Genomic DNA, 20,138 nt, shown 5'->3' with positions numbered 1-20,138 from the left:
AGAAAAAGAAAAAAGGAAAGCAAGGAAGAAAGGAAAGAAAGGAAAGAAAGAGAGGAAGAGAGGAAGAGAGGAAGAAAGGAAGAAAGAGAGGAAGAGAGGAAGAGAGGAAGAAAGGAAGAAAGAGAGGAAGAGAGGAAGAAAGGAAGAAAGAAAGGAAGAAAGGAAGAAAGAAAGAAAGAGAAAGAAAAAGAAAAGGAAGAAAGGAAGAAAGAAAGAAAGAAAAGAAAAGAAAAAAGAAAGAAAGGAAGGAAGAAAGGAAGAAAGAGAGAGATTGCTGACAAGTGGTTGCCCTCTAAATCAGCAGGGACTGCTGGCCACATGGCTTTGCCTCTGCTCCCAGGAGTCTATTAGGAGTGATGATACAGCTTAGGTAGGAGTTTGGCAACCTGATATTTCACATGCTGTCAGAGTTTGAGGCTTAGGGGAGAACTCAGGGAGAGAAAATAGAAGGGTCTGTACACAGAGGGGTTTATTCAACACTCTGGGCATGCAAACAACCCATGTGCACACATGCACGCACACACCTCATCTCTCTCCATGCAGCCGCAAAGGGATAAGTAGCCCTCATTTGCCAACCTGTGATTCAAAAATGAAACAAATGGTTTCAAAACCATTAGTAATGGGGAACAAAAGGTCCTCTCTAGGCCCAGATGTGGGCAATTTGCTGACATTAATCATTCATAAAGACGATCTCACTAAAGATCATCACTGCTATGAGAGGGAGAATTAGTCCTTGCAGCCACCAGCTCCTTGATGAGAAAACAGGGTCAGGAAGAGGTGATATGTCTTGTTCAAGACCAGTGGTAGAGATGGCAGGCTCCCCCATTTTCTGTCCCTCCCCCCTCCACTAGCAGCTTCATCCCTTACGGCCCATCTACTTCCAGTCTCCAAGCACACACAGCCACTGCTGTCACCCACATCTCTTAATGTCCCAAACTTCCGCTTCCTCCTTGAAATGAGAATGGCTGCACCAAATGTGTAGGGCCCCTTGTGTTTCTCTCATTCAGGCAATAGTCAGATGATGTCATGATTAGGTTCAACATGACTCTGGTTGGTAGCTGGGTGAAAATGTCTTCACTTTTGAACTAGAAAATGTCAGAACCTGAGTGACTCCTGGCATCCATCTCCAGAGTTAGGGTAGACAATGACTTATGAAAGCTCCATAGACAAAAATGGGGACCAGAATCCATGTCTCTTGGCCCATGATTAGGTGTGCTTTCCCCATGAGAGATTTCAAAGTAAGGATGCAATTCAGTGCAGGCATTTTGGTTTTTGTGGATACCATCAATGAAGTTCCTAATGCTTGCCTTTCCCTCTTTTGCACACTGCCCTAAAGGTTTCATCAGGTCCCCATAGTTCCTGTACTCTAAGCAGCAACCTGACAAAGGCACATCTTGTGTATGTACAAGTCTATTCATATTGTTTGCCTTGTACATTCTACATTTATATAAAGATTATTTTTCTAAACTCTGTGCATCATAAAAACCCAAATGAAAGTTTTGTAATTTCAATCAATAATGCTATTAAGTTTATCTAACAGTGAGGCAAGAAATGGAGAAATCATTTGAGTCCTGTCTGCCAGTGGGGTGGGGCTGTGTCTGTGCCTGCCTCTGGTATGCTCAGGTGAGGAGAGCACAGGGCTGCAGGCAGTCACCTCTGAAAGTGCAGCGTACATGGCTGAATGACCCTCCAGGGGCCAACACACTGAGGATGACTGTGCAGACATTCATAGGAATGCCTTAAGGGCCTCAGCTGGATGAAGAAGGAATAAAGTCTCAGTTCTTTTCAGGCCTATTGAGTATGAATGAATCAGAAACCTTCCACAGTAAGCCAACAGAAAACCCAGCTCAAAGCAAGTCAAAACATCAGCTCTAGCAAAAACACAAATTTCTAGGCCCACATGGAAGAATTTCTAGGCTCACCTGGACTGTGGACCCATATGGGTTTATCTGGGAATCAAACTATGAATTCTGTGAGCTGCAGGTTGGTTCTATTCTTAAGCTGTCCTGAAATTGCTGCAGAGGCTTCAAGCCTCACATCCCGTTGGCTCTGGTTAGTTTATGTATCCATCCCTGAGCCAATCATCAAAGACTTCAGTCTCTCAAGACCCACCCTGACACTGGGGAAGGGTACTTTAAATCCACCCAAACTGCGTTCTGGGAGTAGGGAAGTGATTCATTCTCAAAAGAAAATGAAAGAACTCTTACCTAAAGAGGGGAAATAGTGGCTGAGGTAATAAGCAGATGACCACCATGAATAGTTAGGAAGAAAATATATTGCTGGATCTGGGATGACTTCCCCCACTTATTTTAGCTTATCTGAGCCCTTTCTATGTCATCGGTAGCCATAGTTGAAAATTAAAATTCTCCCAGAGTTTTCTATGGCATGAGGTATGCTCAGAGTTTTGTGAGTCAATTCAACTTGCCTAATCGACAAAATTTTCCATTGCGGGGTAAATATACAGCTTTGCCTTTTTAATATACTCTCTCCTTTCTATGTTTTTAATAATCTCAAAGGATTAGTGAGACCTAAGACTCATTTACAGATAAAAGCTTTGTCCTAACACCTGGATGATGAAAATATGCAAAGAAAGACCTGCATGAGAGAGAAGCAGAAAATACCATCAATACTCATTTCATATCTGACAACTAATTACAATTAGAGGAAAAAGAGGCTACCAACACATAATTATAGGAAATGGGTGATGAGGTAATGAGCAGTGGCTGAATTGGAGCTGACAGTCTAACCATGGGGATTTCTTTAGCTGAAAAGAAAGAGACAGGACCTGACTTGGTTCTGTGGCTGGAATTAGCTTCATTTTTCTTCATAGTCTCTTACTTTGCCTCCCTTCCCATATCTCCACCTTATGCTTGACAATAGCCTTTCCTTTGGCCCTTTCTGAGCTGTTTCTTTTGGCAGCAATGTCTGTAACTGCTCTCTGAAGAATAGAGGACACAGGACTGGTCTCGAGACATGTTGCTACAGGTGACCTTCTGTCTGACTTCATTACCTACCCCCACCATCCTCAGGGCAAAAGGGAGGAGCACAGCAGCCCCCCTCCTTTTCAGTGCCTTCCAGGGAGGACTGGTTGGCTGTCCTGGCCCTGCTGATGGATTTGCTGCCTCGGATGTTGCCTGCGTCTCAGTTTGTGAACTCTTAGACACTGCGACTGACTCGGTCATCCCTGTGAAGCACCGACCAGGCACTTTTTCTGTCATTTTTTCATGTGTTCATGGAGTTTACAAAGATGCAGTAGACGCTGTGCTGGGGAAACAGGGAGAAACGACACACAGGTGCCTGCCCTCACAGAGCCTATCTAGGGGGTGGAGAAGACGTGGTTCTCAGGATGGATCAGATCCTTGGGCTATGTGCCCCTAAAGGACACCCTGCATTTTTTACTTGTGTGTGATGGTGATTAATTTTTTAGCCTGACTTATTTCCTGCTGGATTATCAGTTCAGAACACATGACTAGAACAGAGAAAAAGGTTCTCAATATACACTCAATTATGGAAAGACAAATGAATGAAAGAATGCAGTACCACACAGTCGGTACTCTGAAGGAAATATAAAGTGTCATGGAAACACGTAAAAGGGCTGCCTAAGCTAGGGTTAAGGGAGGTCATGGAAGGCTTCCTGGAGGAAGAGTAGTAAAGGATAGATTGGGAAGGAGCCAGGTCAAGGAGAACACAAGGAAAAGAACAATTAAACAAGAATGTGATAGAAGTAGACAGGCAGAGAGATAGAGGTACAAGATATAGAAATGGCCCAGGTGAAGAAGTAACCGCCTCTTTTGGGGGAGTAGGGAAAGTGCTTCTGGAAGCCACCTGATGTTGAAGGATGAATAGCAATCTGTCAGCTTGACAAGGGAAAGAATGCCACAGTCATATCTTGTTAAATTTTCTACTTACTCCTCACTTGGGTTTTGACTTGATTGTTGCTTTCCTGAACATTCAAGTCTGGGCTAGAGGCTTCCTACAAGCTCCCATCACGATCCCTCTTATCAATATGTTGCCCTGTGGTTGTGATTATTTTCATATTTGCCTGCCTTACCACTGGATTGAGAGTTCTAGGAAAAAGAGACCATTACTATCATTTACCATTTTGACACCACCATCTGTCATGGCTCTGAGGGAACACTGGCGGTTTAATAAATATTTTCTAAGTGAATTAATATATAAATTTCAGGAAGAGGAGAAGCTGGGAAGCCTCAATTAGTATGACCTGGAGAGGGAGCCATATGGGGGAGAAAAATGATGAAAGATAACCTCTGAAAGATTAAGAAAAGCACTGAAACCATGTCACAAAGCTTGGTGTTTATCTATTGTGTGATTGGGAGTCATGAAAACATTTAACTCCAGGAGTCACTTGGCCATTTCAGTCAGCTCATCCTGGTCACAGTGCAGATGGCAAGGTGGTGAGGGTTGAGAATAAAGGCAGGGAGACAGGCTCAATGACTTGAGTATTCTCACTTTTACAGAAGATTAAATGTAGCAATACATCAATTGCCCATGCGCTGTAAGCCAAGCTCATCATACTGTGAGCCTATACAGACAGCCCATACAGAAGGTCTATCAGGGCAGTAAGGTAAATGAGGCTTGACCAAACTGGCAGAAGCAGGTAGAGAAAATACAAAGGGAAATACCTTTAAAAGCCTAAAATAACATATCCGGAAAAGATCTCTAATATAGGTGTCAACATAGTAAACTACAAAGTTTCTGAGATTGGGTGGGGAAAAAAATGCTAGTTCCTAGATATTTTCTGTAAGGAAAAGGTCAAAGATAAATAGAAAATAAATAAATGGGCAAATAGACAAAGAAGAAAAGGAAATCAAAGTTGGGATGTAAAATTAATATGAAATAAAGTAGAATTCAAGGCAAAGAAAAGACATCGTAATGAGAGGTGATCACAGGTGGAGTGGAGTTCCTGAGAAAGAGGAAGGAGATGGGATCCTTAGAATAAGTGGAAAAATAAGCATTGAATAGAAAGGACAGCCTTCCACAGTGGCAGGAAGAAAGGAGGAGAAGATGGTACTGTTCTAATTTATGTTCTCTTTGAAGCAGGCTCTGAAACAAGGATTTGAAGGCAGGTGGTTTGATGATTTTTTGAAATGTGAGTTTGGAAAGGGAAGGTCATAAAGGGCATATAATCAAGTCAGTGCTAGTGTGGGTAACTGAAACTGGAATTCCCCTGGGACTCTGGAGCCAGTGTGGAATGCACACCTACCTGAGAGTGAGGGAGATGGGGTGTTTCCATACCAGAGAGAGTTGTCAAGCACCTGGAAGCCTCAGGGAAAATGGGCAGGGCACCAATTGTGTCTGCTATGGGACAGATAGCAGGGGGTTATAATTTGTCTTCTTTTATTTTCTTTGTGAAGCAGGAGGCACTGTTACCTGCTGAGGTTAAAGGAAGAGGAGGTAGGACCTGAGGTTGAGAAAAGTGGAGCAGCTTTGAAATGCACACTTTGGAGAAAACTGATTAGAAAACAGAGGATTGTTGAGGGGTCTATGAGGGACTAGAGACAAGTAATTTACACTGTGTCAGTCTCTATAGTTTGCTATTTTCTCCAGCACAGCTCAGCACGTCGGTTATAGGTGATGAGCAGCCAGTCAGATTTATAAGGATGTGGGTTTTTGTCAGGCAGGTGCAATGAAAGGACAGTGAATCAATGGACTTGAGAATAAAGCAAGAGAACCTTCTAAATGGTGAACCACATCATCTAGCCACCCTGACCCTCCTGGATAAGGAAGGAATTGAAGACAGACATTAGATAGAAGAGAAGGGAAAGAGTTTGAAGTCAGAGTATGTAGGGAGAATGTACAAAATCTGCAAGAGTGAGATTCTAGCACGTGGAGATTAATGACCAGCTCTTATATATATAAATATATTTGGAATTAAATAAGGCATACCTTCATCCAAGTTCTGTTGTGTGCATGTTCAGTTCTATTTTTCATGGCAGCTTTGCTATCTTGTAGAATTTCCACCCCATCAACATTTTCTTCTGCTCCATCTAATAGTCAATGTCTTTTTATTTTATTTTAGTTCCAGTGTACATGTGCAGGATGTGCAAGTTTGCTACATAGGTACATGCATGTCCTGGTGGTTTGCTGCACCTATCAACTCATCATCTAAGTATTAAGCCCAGCATGCATTAGCTATTTTTCCTGATGCTCTCCCTACCCCTGCCCACCCCCAACAGGCCCCAGTGTGTGTTGTTACCCTCCCTGTATCCATGTATTCTCATTGTTCAACACCTACTTATGAGTGAGAACATGTGGTGTTTGGTTTTCTGTTCTTGCATTAGTTTGCTGAGGATGATGGCTTCCAGCTCCATCCATGTGCCTGCAAAGGACATCTCATTCCTTTTTATGGCTGCATAGTATTCCATAGTATATATGTACCAGATTTTCTTTATCCAGCCTATCATTGATGGGCATTTGGGTTGATTCTATGTCTTTGCTATTGTGAATAGTGCTGCAATGAACATATATGTGCATGTATGTCTATAATGGAATAATTTATATTCCTTTGGGTATATACCCAGTAGTGGGATTGCTGGGTCGAATGGTATTTCTGGATCTAGGTCTTTAAGGAATCACCACACTGTCTTCCTCAATGGTTGAACTAATTTGCGTTCCCACCAACAGTGTAAAAGTGTTCTGATTTCTCTGCAGCCTCACGAGCATGTGTTGTTTCTTGACTTTTTAATAATGGCCATTCTAACTGGCATGAAATGATATCTCATTGTGCTTTGATTTGCATTTTTCTAATCATCAGTGATGTTGAGCTTTTTGTCATAAGTTTGTAGGCTGCATAAATGTCTTCTTTTGAAAAATATCTGTTCATGTCCTTTGTCCGCTTTTTAATGGGGTTGTTTATTGTTTCTTCTTGTAAATTTGTTTAAGTTGTTTGTAGACTCTGGATATTAGACCTTTGTCAAATGGATAGATTGCAAAAATTTTCTCCCATTCTGTAGGTTGTCTGTTCACTCTTATGATAGTTTCTTTTGCTGTGTAGCTCTCTAGTTTATTTCCGTTTTGTCAATTTTTGTTTTTGTTGCAATGGCTTTTGACGTTTTTGTCATGAAATCTTTGCCTGTGCCATGTCGTGAATGGTATTGCCTAGATTTCTTCTAGGGTTTTTATGGTTTTGGGTTTCACATAAATGTCTGTCTTGCATACATTTTTTTAAATTGAAGTTTATTCTTGAAAGTTTGTGATATCCACAGTGTCCTAAATGCATGTAATTTCTATAACCAGTGTAAATTTAAGAAGGATTGGTCTTTTATTCAGGGGGATTAGTGGCTGCTGTGTTTCTCTTCCAATTGACCCACTGGAACCACATGAAAACTGGATTTTCAATTACCTTTGCTAAGAGAAGGGAACTGTGACATAGATTGTATGTATTCAATCTATGTTGAATTAGATGTATTAAAATACATCTAATTGTATTTTTGTTTATCTTTGGAATGCACTTTCTATTTCTATTTGAATCTGGGTGCCACAGGCATAACATGTCAGTGGAAAATCAAGAGTCATCTGCAGTTAATTAAATATGAAGGAGCAATATAATGATCTAGTAGCCCATCTCAGAGTAGCATTCAGTCAAGCTTTTAGATCTCCATAATAAATTAATCATTCTGCATGACACCAGTGGGAGAAATTCCACCCTGACCCCATCAAAGTGATGCATCCCACTTGCACCTTACTGTAGCAGAATTGGTGGCCCTTGTAATCTTGTCCCAGAAAATGAGACTGCTGATATTATTGTTTTATTTCACATTTTTAAAAAGTTCTGCTAAGCTTCTTTTGCTACAGTCATTTACTGCCACTGGGATTTTTGCAGAAGGTTAATAGTACTAATAAAATGAATGGCAAAACACCAAAGAGAATCTTGAAGGAATAGTCTGTAATTCTTTATTTGGTCAGGGCAAAAGACCCTGCAAGGTATTACAATCTCCATTTTGGGGTCAAGGCCACCTTCAACCTTCCAAATTGTTCTTCATCCTCTAGGACCAGTATTTATTGTCTCTCTTCCTGTCACTCCAAGGCTTCTCACTGTATTGGGACCTCATAGAGTTGTTTCCTACAACATCCCAACCCACTACTTAGACAAGTTGTCATCTCTGGCTGCCATTACAGTCACATGTGGAGCTTTTAAAAAATACCTGTGCCTGGACCTTTCCTCAGACCAATCAAACCAGAATCTATTGCTTTGGAGCAATACATCAGCTTCCCAGGTGGTCCTCCTAATTGGGCCACAGTTGAAGATCACTGGCCTGGATAAGGAGCTCCAAATTCTGGCTTCCTGTGCAGCTGAAAGGTGGCCTGGCTCCCCACCTAAGTTACTTGCTCATCCAATGACTGAGTCCACTGGAGGCTTTGAGTACCTGGGAACATTTTGCTTCCCAGGCAGCATGCAGCAAGCACAGCCAGAGAGCAGGGCAGATGGTCACTTTTGGTGACCAATGCAAGAAGCAAGGAGCAGGTGAGGTATTTGTTTTTCAATTTCATCCCCAATTAAAATTCAGAATTTTGAATAATGTTTGAATGTTTTAGTCTATTCATCATTCTCCATGTGTCACTTAAGAATAATCCATAATAAATAATACATTTTTCTAAGCTTTGTTAAGATGGGTATGTGATTAGAACTGATACATTCCAATGTTGACTTTGGCTTTCACTGTGGGTTCTGAAAAAGTCATTTATGTTCTTGTGGAACTTCTGCTACTTCATATATTATCTCTTTGGAGATAATAAGGAAAGTAGCATTTAGTGAGCACCTGTTGTAGGCTTGTACTAGTACTATTTGTCTAGTACTATTCTAGACACTGACATATACTATTGAAATCATTGACAGTTTTGGCTGGCCGGGCGCAGTGGCTCACACCTGTAATCCAAGCACTTTGGGAGGCCGAGGTGGGCGGATCATGAGGTCAGGAATTCAAGACCAGCCTGACCAATGTGGTGAAACCCCGTCTCTACTAGAGGTGCAAAAATTAGCTGGGCGTGGTGACACCTGCCTGTAGTTCCAGCTACTGAGGAGGCTGAGGCAGGAGAATCGCTTGAACCCGGGAGGCGGAGGTTGCAGTGAGTCAAGGTTGCACCATTGCACTCCAGCCTGGGTGACAGGGCAAGACTCCATCTCAAAAAAAAAAAAAAAAAAAAAAAGGAAAAGATAGGTCATCAGACTGCTTGGACTCATCCTGGCTCAGTCACTTACTAGCAAATAAACTCAAATCACAGATTTGTTGTGGATTTTAAACAAGAAAATGTCTATAAAGGGTATAGCACTGTGCTTGGAACAATGTGAATTCTAAAAAAAAAGTGTTAATTTGCATCGTGTTTTTTTTTTTTTTTTTTTGGTTCTCACAATACTGTGAGTAGGTATCATTATCCATTTTAGAGATGAACAAGTCTCAAAATGAACTAATTATCCATGGGCATAATCAATCTCAGGCATATTGTCAGGAGGATGGAAAACTTACCTTTCAGAATTGTTGGAAAATAAAATAAATAATTTCAGAACGTGTTACCTAGTCTGGGAGATAGTTAACCTGCAAAGCCAGACTCTATTTTGATGTTGGAGAGACAGTGATGTACAAGACAGACAGAAGCCCTGTCCTTGCTGAGTGGACCCTAAAATCTCCATCTGACTTTGACACTATCACGCAGTGTACACACAGGCCTTTTGATGGCATGGTCTTTACCAGAGATGTATACTCTTTCTGAGTTAACAGAAAGTTCTACTCTCTTATCTTAAGCAGTCCTGAAATTTGGGCCAATCATAAAATAATGAAAAATGGAGCATCACCAGACGAGAACTTTGCTCTCCAGGAGCCCTCTGGGAACATTTCCCTCGTTTCCCACAGCCAGGGACCCTGGTGCCAGCAGGAGGAGAAACGGATGCCATCAGTGCTTTAAGATGGCAAATGCAAGCTTTATTCTACCGTCATAACTCCCTGGATCAATGCTGACCTCCCAGCCACCCTCCAAAATGTTCTCCCATTGTGTATTCAGGTGTGGTGGCTGGTGAGTACCCAGACCACTAATTTACATAAAGGCCAGGAATGGATTCATTTAGATTATTTCCAAGCAATGAATTGATTAAGAAAAAAGCAACTGCAGGCAATACATGAATTCATTGGACATTACTTCTCTGCTCATCACTTCTCCTCTGCTGTTCTTGAATTCAATCATTCATATAACATTTCTTAAGTACCTCCTCTATGCCAGGTTTTATATAGTCTCTGGGGACACAGAGTTCATCCCGAGATGTTGGTAATCTTGAAAATGTCTCAAGAAGGCCGGCCTTGTGTATTTGAGAACAATCCAAAATACTGTTGAGATACAAATATAACATTTATATTCTTTGATGTCTCTAGTTACCTAAATTTCTGGATAACTTTTCATGCAGCTTGTTAGGAGAGTCACTTCATTCCTGTACAATCGGGACTATGGTTATAACATCATCACCTCCATGCCAAAGCCTGGCTGGAAATACCAGCATTCTTACAACGGAAACTTGTCTTCAGGCCAGGCTGCTAGGAGCTGTTCTTTGCTTTTCCTGAACCATAATTAATTTATAGTCTATCATTTCAAAGGAGAATGACTCTGTAGAATTTGGACTAACTGCAATCTCCCAAGATTGAAGATGTACCAACATAGTTTTATGATTTACTATTGCTCCATTTTCTTCTTTGACATGTTAAATTTCTGCATATAATTACTGCAAAGGGAAGAAATAGACTTAGAAATAGACTAAGAGTCAGTGCATAAAAAGAGAATCTATGCATAGTCCTATGGGTGATGCAAAAATATCCTGTCCACTTGGTACAGCTATAAATTTTCTTTAGGAAAAGGACATTATAGTTTTTTTAAAGCTGAAATCAGTTGGTATCTATCAGGCACAGGTAAAATAAGCTAATCCTATATGTAAATCTGTAAATCTACAGAGAAACATGAAAACTGGGTAAATTTGAGTGTAATATGGTTGGGAACTTTTTAAATCTTTGGGTTTTTGCTAAATTATTCCTTACATATTCCCTCAGTTTTAATTTTTCTGTATTTTAAAAACTTATTCAAAAGCACATGAATCATTTTATATTCCTCTTTGAGTTTTTATTAATGATATTTAATACTCTAAATGTCATGAAGTTCACACATACCTCAAGAGGAAGAATTTGAAAGGACTGTTGCCATATATCTTTCATTCTTTTTTCAACGTATTGTCTTGTTTTCACTAAGAGAGTTTCTTTGCCTTGCCATGCAATTAAAATGTATTTTCCAGCAGATTCTGACAGGTCTATCAGCACACACTGTGTTTTTTATGTACAGATAGAACCAGAGTTACTCAAAATTATTACTGTTTGGGGGAGAACAATTCACTGAACCAGCGAAAAATATATCCCTGCACAAAGATAAAGATTTGACATTAGCTTTTCACAGATAAAAGAAAGTATAAAGGAGGTCACATTGACTTTCAAACTTCTTGACAGTAGTGCTTTTCCAGAGACTTCTTATTCATAGTAACTTACTGTGGAAAACCAAAAGATAAATAAAAAAGAAATAAAAATATATATTTAAACATATACTATATTCTAGACACTGCACAAATATTTCACCAGAAAAAAATTTTCAATCTTAATAATAGTCCTATTTTAGAAGAAGATATTGAAAATATTTAAATTTGCTTTAAAAATCAGAAATTGCCATTTAATCCTAGTGTCACACGGAAGGTGTCTAATTTTATTCTAAGACTGTATTATTTTATCTACATTAACTATTCAATACATTTACTACAGGAGTTCTTCAAAAAACAAAATGACTAAGGCATAGTAATGCCTATTGGTTTTAACAGCCCTGGAAACTTTATTGTGAGAAATAATTTTAAACATTTAAAATGTCAGCAGGAGAAAATATGAGGAATTTTGACCAAGACGTTCAGGACAAAATATTAAGAAAATGTAAACAGTGCCTCTTTTTCATCTTCAAAATGTAGAAAGAGCTGTGATTTGTGGAAACTCTTGTTCATCAACAGATTTTCTAGTAACAAGAATATTTTTAAAGTAAATTTTGCTTCTGATTATAAAAGTAATAATATTTATTTCAATAATGTGGGTCAAAAAACTAAAATACTTAGAGAAGAAAAAATTTATCTAAGGACTTTTTGGCTTTATTTTATTTTAAATTTTCCTATGAGGCTCAAGGTGCTAACTTAATCAGTTTGGGGGTGTCATACATACATCAGGAAATTTAAGGAGATTAAGTCATTAATTTAAGTTACTACATACCATAAATTCTAACATCCAAGTATGGAGAGTAGTTCATTGTTTCTAGGGTTAGATTTAGTGCACCGAAATTTCATTCCTGTTTTGCCCACACAGCCTCTAGAGAGCAATGTCAATCCTTGCAGTCTGCTTTATTACACAGAACTGCCTCTTCTAAACTTCACATCCCCACCGTTCATCCTATTTCCATTGTCATTTCCTTGTCTTTAAACTGTACTGATCAGACTAATGGAGAAACAGAACAAAATGGTTCTAGACAGATTTGCCCTGAAACAAATCTTAAAACAAAATGGAGCTAGCAGTATCCCTTGGCACTGAAATACATAAATCTTAAATCTAAGAAAGAAAGAAATATCAAATATCTGTACATCTCTATAAGCATCATGAGGAACTTTAATCAATCCCGGACGTTTAACCCTCAAAACCTCAAGCTATGCACAGGCATTGGAAGGTCAGCCTTCAATTCTCACAGGTTTTTCTGGGAGGCTCAGCCAGCCAGCCCCCCACCCCGCTAGCCTTTCCTAATGAAAGACTGGACTCCCCTCTCCCTCTGCCCTCCCAGCTGCAGACAGCCTGCCCGAGGATCCCTTCAACAGTGATCACGTGTCATTGTTGCCCAGCTCTCTGCCCTGATCCAGAGTTCTTAAAAGGGTTTTAGGGCTAAAAGTCGAGGATGGCTCTGTGCATGAGGTTGGAGGCAAGCTCCTCAGATGGCAAAAAACCTGAGATAAATCCTGATCTTAGGTGGGACTGAGAGAATCTGAGAGCAGGGAGGTGGTCCAGGGCAGTGAAGGCAAACATACGGAGTTCTTCATCTAGACAGCCAGTTTTGGGGCAGAGATAGGTGCAAAGCTTTTTTAAAAAATTTCATTTTTAGTTCCGGGATACATGTGCAGGATGTGCAGGTTTGTTACATATGTAAACGTGTGCCATGGTGGTTTGCTGCATCTATCAACCCATCACTTAGGTACTAAGCACCACATGCATTAGCTATTTATCCTGATACTCTCCCTCTCACTGCCAACCCCTCAGCAGGCCCCAGTGTGTGTTGTTCTGCTAAACAATGGGAACACAAAGCTTACCATAGGGAAGGAAGGTTAGTGGGGAAGGCATTCAGCAGAGGGAAGAACATGGGCAGATTGTAAAGCAGGATGCTGTTACAAGCATTTAGAGCAAACTCCGGGCCATACCATTTGGCTGGAGCAGAGCACAGGGGCTGCGGGGAGGTAAACGAGCATCATCACCAGGAATCAGCATGGGGCTGTGGAGCGCCCGCTAAGCAGCTGTGGCAAGTCACTTCTTACCACTCACTGTCACTTCCTTATTTCCTCAGGTGAGGAAAACAGATGGAATCATTCGGACCCTGCAGTTGTGATAGGGATTAGAGCTGATGTATTTAAAGCACCTAGCACCGAAGGAGATAGAAAAGCATGATGGATCTACATCGTGGAGGCTGAGGATGTCTTTCTCATTTGGCCGTAGATTCCTATTTTATTAAGTGCTGACACAGCAACTTTAAATAGTGGAAAGGGTTCTAAGTAATATTTAATCCTTACACACACACACACACACACACAAACACAGATATTATTTTTTACTTGTAAATGGAGATGCTGCTTGCACTTCACCTACATGAGGAGGCCCACCTTTACCTCTCCTGGCCTTTACCATTTCCTTACCTACTTTTATTGCTATTTCAAGCTCTTCTGTAAAGGGCAGGTGTGAAAGCATCCCACCCCCACCACCTTGAGGACCTGGGTGGTTCTTGCAAGAAAAGGTAATGAAAGTAAAAAAGAAAAGGCTAAGTTGCTATCACATTTGTCAACTCTGGCCAGATGCTCATTAGCAACATGCTAGAAGCCAAAAATGAAAGACCAGGCTGCAGCTTGGATCCAAAAATAAGGGCCAGGCTCTGTGTGAAATACTGACAGATGCAAGCCAGAACAAGGAAGAATGCTTTGTTTGCGTCATTTGAAAAAGAACACGTCCAGGCACCCAGACACAGGTCTTCATGCAGTTTATCTTAGTGGCCACAGTAGGGTTGCTCAGAGCATTTTTTTGCCTCCAAATCGTATGGGATGCTTGATAAACATACAGATGCCCCAATTGCAGCTCATATCTGCAGAATAAGAATCTGTGTGGGGGTTCTGGGGGATTTGAACGCACCCTGAAGAGTAAGACCTGTTGATCTGAGATTGGGAATTAATGCTGAAGCTATGATGGAGGCTGGTAAGCACTTAGGAAATTAATTTCACTGCATTCTCCTAAAAATCCTGTGAACTAGTTGTGATTATTACCATTACCATCCCATCTTGCTGGAGAGTGGTGGAGTCAGAACTTTAGCCCAAGCCTCCTGATGTCCCCCTCCTTACTTAGCCCTTCACTCTAAGCCTCACCAGCAAGAGGGTATCTTCATTCCATGCCCTTCAATTAGTAGAGAGTGCCAAGGGCAGGAAGCCAATTCTTCACCTCCATCACCTGTCTTTACATCCCAGCACCATCATGGGCCTTCCCCTCAGGCCAGATTTCTAAGAATTTGGTTCTGTTTGTTTTGTTTTGATTCTGCATGAAGTAAAGAAGGTTAAGGTAACTGTGTAACTTACCTCTCTTATTGAAATAACAGCGCCCTCTCTATACCGTCTTGTGATTGCCAGGGCGCAGGAGCATGTCTGCTGGATTTAAATCCCAACTTTTACTCCATCACTTATTAGTTATTTAAACTATGGGCATGTCATTTAACCTCTGGAAAATGGAGATGGCACAACTTGAGTAAAAGAAGAAGAAAGGCAAGTCAGGGTGTAAAGAAAAGGATGGACTGGGTGCAGTGGTTCACGTCTGTAATACCAGCACTTTGGGAGGCTGAGGTGGGCAGATCACAAGGTCAGTAGTTCAAGACCAATATGGCCAATATGGTGAAACCTCGTCTCTACTAAAAATACAAAAATTGGCTGGGCACGGTGGCATGTACCTGTAATCCCAGCTACTCAAGGAGGCTAAAGCAGGAGAATTGCTTGAACCTGGCAGGCGGAGGTTGCAGTGAGTCGAGATCGTACCACTGCACTCTGGCCTGGGTGACAGAGCAAGACTGTTCTCTGAAACAAAAACAAAACACAAAGGAAAAGGATGAGATGCTACTAGTATGAGAAGAATCTAAACTGTGCTTCTCAACCCTGACTGCGATTAGAATTATCTGAGGATCTTTTAAAAATACTGATGCCAGGATTCCATTCCCAGAGATTCTGATTTAATTGGGGTCTGGTGAGGAATCAGGTCAGCAGTACCATTTAAATCTCCCCAGGATATTCAAATGCACGGTTGTGGTTAAAAACCTCTTGTTCAAGGTAGTGAGGAAAACAACCAACGTTCCACAAATGCTCTCTGGTTAGAGACAACTTTTCTTAGTAAGGGTGAGAATGCTTACTGATTGAACAAACAATTATTACCTACCTACCCTGTGCCTGGCTCCAGGGCAATGGCTAAAATTTAAAATTTAAATTAAACTTAAACTCAGTCCCTGATCCCAGGACAGTTGCAGTCTAATGAGGAAGTCATAGGCAAAAATAAACTATGTAGTTACAATATAATGTGGTCAATATGGTAATAGCAGTTAGTTCAAAGTGGTAGGAGAAGAGTAAATGGAATGACTTCCTATCCTTTCGAAGAAAAACCATAGACTCATGAAATAATAGAGATGAAGGAAGCTCAAGGTTCCTAATTTTGTGCATAAGGAAACAAGAAATCGAGACGTTGGAGGTTTCTCAGAGCCACAGAGTTAATGCAACAGAACCTAAAAAATTCTAATGATGTAGCAAGACATACTTTAACTCACCAGGGGAAGTGCTAAGAAGCTACAGCTTAGCAGCACTGGACTCTGACGCTGGAGTTCTGGGTCCTGAAGAATAAGTAGAATTTGGACAAAAAGGCATGGGGAAGTTCACATTTTCAGTGGAAGGCTCAGCCCATAGCTCAGAGGAGAAAGTGCTCACCCGGGTAATAACCTGGAGCTTAAGGATCTCAGGTGGTGGCCAAAAGCTTAGGACTCCCTCCTCCGCATCAACTCTAGTTTTGGACTTACACCTATTTCTTGCTGGATATACAATTTAGAGGAATGTTCCCACCTCCAGTTCCACTCCTCTTTGGGGGTTACTCTATACAACTGAGATATTGAACATGTTAATTTTGCCTGGTGTATTGCTTAATGTCAATGTGACCTAGGGTTTGAATCTCTTATCTTAAATTATTTAGCTATGTAACAGATTAACACCTCAAAACAGATGAAATATCTCTCAATTATGACTACATTTGGTCAGTCTTGACTACATTAAGCTGAAGTTCACATATGCTCTGTTTACCAACTTAAAATTATTAAATCCATATTGAAATGTGTTGAATTGGCTCTCCATTCTCCCACGCTCTGACCTTGGTGTTCTCCTAGAGGTTTCACCTTCTCTCACACCCTACATCCTTTTACATCAGTAAATACTATTGCCTCCTCTTCAAAGTTTATCCAAAATTCAACCACTCCTCATCATCCTCACTACCAAGTAAAGAAGGTTAAGGTAACTATGTAACTTACCTCTCTTATTGAAATAACAGCGCCCTCTCTATACCGTCTTGTGATTGCCAGGGCGCAGGAGCATGTCTGCTGGATTTAAATCCCAACTTTTACTCCATCACTTATTAGTTATTTAAACTATGGGCATGTCATTTAACCTCTGGAAAATGGAGATGGCACAACTTGAGTAAAAGAAGAAGAAAGGCAAGTCAGGGTGTAAAGAAAAGGATGGACTGGGTGCAGTGGTTCACGTCTGTAATACCAGCACTTTGGGAGGCTGAGGTGGGCAGATCACAAGGTCAGTAGTTCAAGACCAATATGGCCAATATGGTGAAACCTCGTCTCTACTAAAAATACAAAAATTGGCTGGGCACGGTGGCATGTACCTGTAATCCCAGCTACTCAAGGAGGCTAAAGCAGGAGAATTGCTTGAACCTGGCAGGCGGAGGTTGCAGTGAGTCGAGATCGTACCACTGCACTCTGGCCTGGGTGACAGAGCAAGACTGTTCTCTGAAACAAAAACAAAACACAAAGGAAAAGGATGAGATGCTACTAGTATGAGAAGAATCTAAACTGTGCTTCTCAACCCTGACTGCGATTAGAATTATCTGAGGATCTTTTAAAAATACTGATGCCAGGATTCCATTCCCAGAGATTCTGATTTAATTGGGGTCTGGTGAGGAATCAGGTCAGCAGTACCATTTAAATCTCCCCAGGATATTCAAATGCACGGTTGTGGTTAAAAACCTCTTGTTCAAGGTAGTGAGGAAAACAACCAACGTTCCACAAATGCTCTCTGGTTAGAGACAACTTTTCTTAGTAAGGGTGAGAATGCTTACTGATTGAACAAACAATTATTACCTACCTACCCTGTGCCTGGCTCCAGGGCAATGGCTAAAATTTAAAATTTAAATTAAACTTAAACTCAGTCCCTGATCCCAGGACAGTTGCAGTCTAATGAGGAAGTCATAGGCAAAAATAAACTATGTAGTTACAATATAATGTGGTCAATATGGTAATAGCAGTTAGTTCAAAGTGGTAGGAGAAGAGTAAATGGAATGACTTCCTATCCTTTCGAAGAAAAACCATAGACTCATGAAATAATAGAGATGAAGGAAGCTCAAGGTTCCTAATTTTGTGCATAAGGAAACAAGAAATCGAGACGTTGGAGGTTTCTCAGAGCCACAGAGTTAATGCAACAGAACCTAAAAAATTCTAATGATGTAGCAAGACATACTTTAACTCACCAGGGGAAGTGCTAAGAAGCTACAGCTTAGCAGCACTGGACTCTGACGCTGGAGTTCTGGGTCCTGAAGAATAAGTAGAATTTGGACAAAAAGGCATGGGGAAGTTCACATTTTCAGTGGAAGGCTCAGCCCATAGCTCAGAGGAGAAAGTGCTCACCCGGGTAATAACCTGGAGCTTAAGGATCTCAGGTGGTGGCCAAAAGCTTAGGACTCCCTCCTCCGCATCAACTCTAGTTTTGGACTTACACCTATTTCTTGCTGGATATACAATTTAGAGGAATGTTCCCACCTCCAGTTCCACTCCTCTTTGGGGGTTACTCTATACAACTGAGATATTGAACATGTTAATTTTGCCTGGTGTATTGCTTAATGTCAATGTGACCTAGGGTTTGAATCTCTTATCTTAAATTATTTAGCTATGTAACAGATTAACACCTCAAAACAGATGAAATATCTCTCAATTATGACTACATTTGGTCAGTCTTGACTATATTAAGCTGAAGTTCACATATGCTCTGTTTACCAACTTAAAATTATTAAATCCATATTGAAATGTGTTGAATTGGCTCTCCATTCTCCCACGCTCTGACCTTGGTGTTCTCCTAGAGGTTTCACCTTCTCTCACACCCTACATCCTTTTACATCAGTAAATACTATTGCCTCCTCTTCAAAGTTTATCCAAAATTCAACCACTCCTCATCATCCTCACTACCACCACCTTGGACCAAACCACTGTCATGTCTCACCTGGATTATAGGAACAGCCTCCTAACTGGTCCCCCACGTTTCAGCCTCGCCTCTGCAGTCTATCCTTAGCACAATAGCAGAGTGTTCCTTTTAAAAGAAAGTCAGATTATGTCACTTCTGTATTCAAACTTCTTCATTAGCCTTTCCTAGGTCCTTCCTATGATTGACATGACATGATCTGGCCCCCATGAACCTCGCCTTCTCTTCTCTGGCCACACTGGCTTCCTCCTTGTCTTTGCTCATGCTGAGCAAGCCCCTACCTCACTGCTCCCCACAATTGGAACACTCTCCCTCCAGATAAGCGCCTGGTGAACCCCTTCACTTTCTTTAGGTCTTTTCCTGAAAGCTCCTTTCTTAGTGAATCTTATCTGGCCACCCTATCTAAAATTTCCATACTGATCCCTAGACATTTCATATGCTGTATCCCTGCTTTATAAAATTGATTCTCTAACATTCATCAATAAACACTATGTATTTTATTTTACATTTTATTTGTAAAATTAACATTTATAAATACTATATATTTAACTTATTTTTGTTATTCCTTTTTCTTTACCATATATCTGTTTCATGATGGGAGAAATAATTACCAGTTTTCTCACTGTTGCATCCTGATAAACTAAGTACAATACCTGGCACATGGTAGACTCAATAAATACTTGTTGAATGAAAGAGTGAGGAAATGTTAACTGTGGCATAATTAATATTAATATTACAATTGCATTCATATATTATCTTCTTGATAACTATAATAATATATTCAAACCATAGGCTGACCAACCTGCAATATAGAAAAGGAAATCACCAATTTTATAATGTTAAGATGATTTAGACCCAAATTAAGGGACATTCTGCAAAATACTTGATTAGTACTCTTAAAAGTGTCTACATCATGAAAGACAGACTGAGGAACTGTCACAGATTGGAGTCAGTTAAGAAAAAATACAATTAAATGCAATGTTGGATGCTGCAGAAGATCCTGGAAGAGAAAAAAAGACAATGAAATTCCAAAAAGGTCTGTTGTGTTAGTACTGTACCCATGTTAATTCCCTGGTTTTGATAATTGCACTACAGTGATGTAAGATATCGAAATGATCTCATCTAAATGTCTAAATATCCTTTATACTCAAAACAAGGCAGTCATTTAAATGATAAACATGTTTTTTGAATGAATACGCAGGAAGCAATTAGCCTGATAATCACCAAAAGATAATGATGTAACCAAGATAGATGTGTGCGGGTGGGCAGTTTTCTTCTTTCTACCTTTCGTCCATCCTTTTTCTCTCTTTTTTTGTTTTTTTTT

General features: G+C 40.5%; 1 protein-coding gene and 1 long non-coding RNA gene across 6 annotated transcripts in view; one reads left to right on the top strand and one right to left on the bottom strand.

The window, feature by feature from the left end:
* KCNAB1 (potassium channel, voltage gated subfamily A regulatory beta subunit 1) overlaps window positions 1-20,138 on the top strand; it is a 434,134-nt gene that overhangs the window by 324,011 nt on the left and 89,985 nt on the right. The gene's annotated exons all lie outside the window — the stretch shown is intronic.
* LOC105552390 lies at window positions 11,259-18,987 on the bottom strand. Its single transcript, XR_001007998.1, has 3 exons — window positions 18,836-18,987; window positions 16,117-16,179; window positions 11,259-11,533 (listed from the first exon to the last, which is right to left on the bottom strand). It is a non-coding gene; the product is annotated as an uncharacterized LOC105552390 (long non-coding RNA).

The sequence above is a fragment of the Mandrillus leucophaeus genome, unplaced genomic scaffold (assembly GCF_000951045.1).
Source record: "Mandrillus leucophaeus isolate KB7577 unplaced genomic scaffold, Mleu.le_1.0 Scaffold554, whole genome shotgun sequence".
NCBI classification, from domain to species: Eukaryota; Metazoa; Chordata; class Mammalia; order Primates; family Cercopithecidae; genus Mandrillus; species Mandrillus leucophaeus.
This window is presented reverse-complemented; position numbering and strand designations above follow the sequence as displayed.